At 38.0% G+C, this 3854-nt stretch overlaps 1 non-coding gene and 1 pseudogene across 1 annotated transcript; one reads left to right on the forward strand and one right to left on the reverse strand.

Moving 5' to 3' along the window:
- Window positions 1-315: 315 nt before the first annotated feature.
- Window positions 316-388, forward strand: TRNAA-AGC (transfer RNA alanine (anticodon AGC)). The gene has a single exon. It is a non-coding gene; the product is annotated as a tRNA-Ala (tRNA).
- Window positions 389-989: 601 nt separating this feature from the next.
- On the reverse strand, window positions 990-1618 carry LOC145073846 (histone H2B.4 pseudogene; annotated as a pseudogene).
- Between the last annotated feature and the right edge of the window lie 2236 nt (window positions 1619-3854).

Here is a 3854-nt window from a genome sequence, read left to right on the forward strand (position 1 = left end):
CGAGATGGCTGATTTCTTAAGAAACGATAAAAAGAAACAAACTCTTTGGAACAATTTTTCTGCATAACTTTCATAAAGATGCAACATATGAATTTATAGATGCAAGTTATGTACTAGTACTAAACTAGGGTTTGATAGAATTCATGGGCAAAAGAAAACAGTAGACTTCGTATTCTAAGTAAACGTGTTTGCATCATAGTATGTGACAAAACCAAGATATACACATAAATAAACAACGAAATAACTTCTTATATATTTTACAAATGACCATGTCAGTTGTAGACATATTCGTTCTTTGGTCTTGAATTGACAAATGGGGATGTAGCTCAGATGGTAGAGCGCTCGCTTAGCATGCGAGAGGTACGGGGATCGATACCCCGCATCTCCATATTTTTCTAAAATTTCTCGCAAATTTTTCATTAACAACCCATGCATTGTTGTTTTTCTCCAAAAAGAACCTCATACTCAATTAAATTAGTCTTCATGTCCTTTGTTTCGAGATAACATTGTTTCATCCTTGTTACAAATTTCAAATGATAATTTGATTGAATGCTGCCTTGAATCGACAGATGAATTAATATCTTTATTTACATTCAACATTTTCTCTAAGTTATAATTGTCCTCAACACACTTAGATAAACCGTGTTGTATTTCGTTCAATATAACTACTCTCTACAAAGTTATTTGAGATTTCACAAATTTATATAAATTATCAATACGTATTTTGATTCCAAAATTTACAAATACATTTTGATTCCATGCAAAGTTGTTAATGAAATGTATTTTAATGCAGCCTCTATCTCGAAACAACAGTCACACTCGATTAATTTTTCCTATTTTATATTCAATTATGGGTTGAATTATCCACCGATCAAATTGAATAACTTTATCCCATGACACTTTAATGAAACAGCTGATAAACAACAATCAAGCTCGATTTTTAATCAACAAATCCAAAGTCGCACAAATTAAATGATAAACACGTACGATTGCTTTTAAATTCAAGAAACAACGATTGTTATTAAATTCAAGAAACAAAGATTGTTACTGAATTCAGAACTTTTTTAATAAATTACAATGCCTTACACTAAGAACTGTTACATAACAAAATCCCCAAATTAAGCCACCACGAAAGAAACCTACGCGCTGGTAAATTTGGTGACGGCCTTAGTACCTTCAGAGACGGCATGTTTGGCCAATTCACCGGGAAGAACAAGTCTGACGGCGGTTTGGATTTCTCTTGAAGTAATCGTTGGCTTCTTGTTGTACCTAGCAAGGCGAGAGGATTCCTGAGCGAGCTTCTCAAAGATATCGTTGATGAAGGAGTTCATGATCCCCATAGCTTTGCTTGAGATTCCGATATCGGGATGAACTTGCTTCAGAACCTTGAAGATGTAGATCTTGTACGTCTCTACGGACTTCTTGCTCCTCTTCTTCTTCTTATCAGTCGCCGACGCATCCTTCGGGAGCTTCTTCTCCGCCTTTGGTTTGGGAGTTTTCTCCGCCGCTGGCTTCTTCTCGGCCGGTTTCTTCTCTGCCGCCTTGGGTGCCATTTTTAGTGAGTTTGGTAGAGTAGAGCTTCGAAGAGAGTTAATCAGAAATAACTGGAAACTGATGATTGAGATGTGGAGAGAAAGGGATTTCTTTATATAGGGTGTGAGATGATTTGATTGGTTGATTTTGAGTGGCGCGGATCGCAAATGTCGATCGTCAGATTGTGATGATGAAATAATAGACGGTGTAGATTGATTGAAGCGGTATAAATCTAATTAGAAGCCACGTGGAATATCAAGTGACGTAATTAGGTGGCACTGTGTGTAGTGTGTAATATTTTAATTAATTTAGCATTAAAAAAAAATGGAGCTCAAACCAAATTATAAATGTAAGTTTGAAATAGAAGTCATCTGTCAAATCGATCAATTATAAAAAATGAACCATTTAAAAGTAGTAATATTAATGTCAAACACAATAAAAATGAAGCATTTAAAAGTAGTACTAACAACCTAGACGTCAACATAACAATATAAAAGTTTTAACTAGATTTAATTTTAGATTATTATTCAAATCTTTCTAAAAAAATTTAAATCCTAGTTGTATTTTCAATTTTTTATCAATATACTTGCATTTCTAAATTCAACCTCATTTTTCACACTTAAATGATACAATGTGCTAAAACAATAAAAACATAAAATTAAAGATGAAAAAGTGAAATAGACACCCCTGAAATAGTAGTGGTGATATCGAATTCTTGAAAGTGTGTGGAAAAACTTGGACATCTTGTAACACCAAGAATCTGGAATACTAATTAAGGAAATATAATATGCAAATTGAATGTCAACTCGTCGAGTCCAAGAGAGATAACTCGACGAGTAGGAATAAGATTGGGCGCGGGTTGAGAAACATACTCGCCGAGTTGGGGAGGACCAACTCGACGAGTTGGTATGGGTTTGGGAAACCCTAAATTCAGGGTTTTGCACTCTATTTAAGCATCTTAATCCCCACCTATCAACCTCATTTCCAGCCCCAAGTTCCAAACCCTAATGCTTTGGAGGAGCTTGTGAGTTGTTTTTGAGTGAATATTGTGTGTTTTGAAGAATGTGGAACGAGGAGATTGGGGATTCAATAAGAAGCATTAAATCTGAGATCTTGTCCATAGTGTCCAATCCATCTGACGTCTTGGGTAGCTTGGTCACAAAGTCCATAGAGATCCCTTCCCATTTCCACTCGGGAATTACTGGTTGTTGTAATAATCCCGAGGGCTTATGGTATTCCACCTTTACTTTGGCGCAAGTAAGACATTTGCTGACATAGGTGGCAATTTATGCCTTCATGTTAGGCCACCAATAATGTTGTTTAATATCTAAGTACATTTTGTCCGAACCTGGATGTATGGAGAATCGCGTCTTGTGAGCTTCATTCATGACTATCTCCCTAAATCCTCCAAGTTTAGGGACCCAAATACGGTTCATGAAATAGTATACTCCGTCCTCTTTCACCTCGAGATTCTTCTCCATCCCGCGTAATGCTTCGCTTGTTTTGTTTTCCGCCTTCATGGCATCTGACTGGGCTGCCCTGATCTGAGAGAGTTTTCACACAACGATTGGATGGTTATTGAGAGAGTTTTCACACAACGATTAGAGTACTCTTTCCGGCTCAAGGCATCAGCTACCACGTTAGCCTTACCTGGGTGGTACTTGATTTCACACTCATAATCGTTTAATAGTTCAACCCACCTTCTTTGCCTCATATTCAGCTCTTTTTGATTTAGGATGTGTTGGAGACTCTTGTGGTCCGTGAAGATGGTGCACTTCATACCATAGAGGTAATGCCTCCAAATCTTCAAAGCGAAGACCACTGCTCCCAATTCTAGATCGTGGGTTGTATAATTCACTTCGTGTGTCTTTAGTTGGCGGGATGCGTAAGCTATCACTTTTCCACGTTGCATGAGAACGCAACCTAAACCCTAATTTGACGCGTCACAATAGACCACGAAATCTTCCGTTCCCTCTGGTAGAGATAGTACCGAGGCACTGCAGAGTGTTCGCTTCAGAGTTCGGAATGCAACTTCTTGTTTTTCCGTCCATTTTAAGGGTACGCCCTTTTGTGTAAGCGAGGTAAGTGGCTTGGCGATCTTAGAGAAGTTATGAATGAACCTCATGTAGTAACCTGATAGGCCTAAGAATTGGCGAACTTTTGTGGGTGTTGTCGGGACTGCCCATCCTTCGATGGCTTTGACCTTTCAAGGATCCACATGTATTCCTTCCTGACTAACAACATGACCCAAAAAGTTCACGCTACGGAGCCAGAACTCACACTTGGAGAGTTTTGCGTATAACTTCTCAGTTCGCAGGGGT

Source organism: Lactuca serriola, chromosome 9, assembly GCF_051521515.1.
Source record: "Lactuca serriola cultivar US96UC23 chromosome 9, Lser_US96UC23_V15, whole genome shotgun sequence".
Classification (NCBI taxonomy): Eukaryota; Viridiplantae; Streptophyta; class Magnoliopsida; order Asterales; family Asteraceae; genus Lactuca; species Lactuca serriola.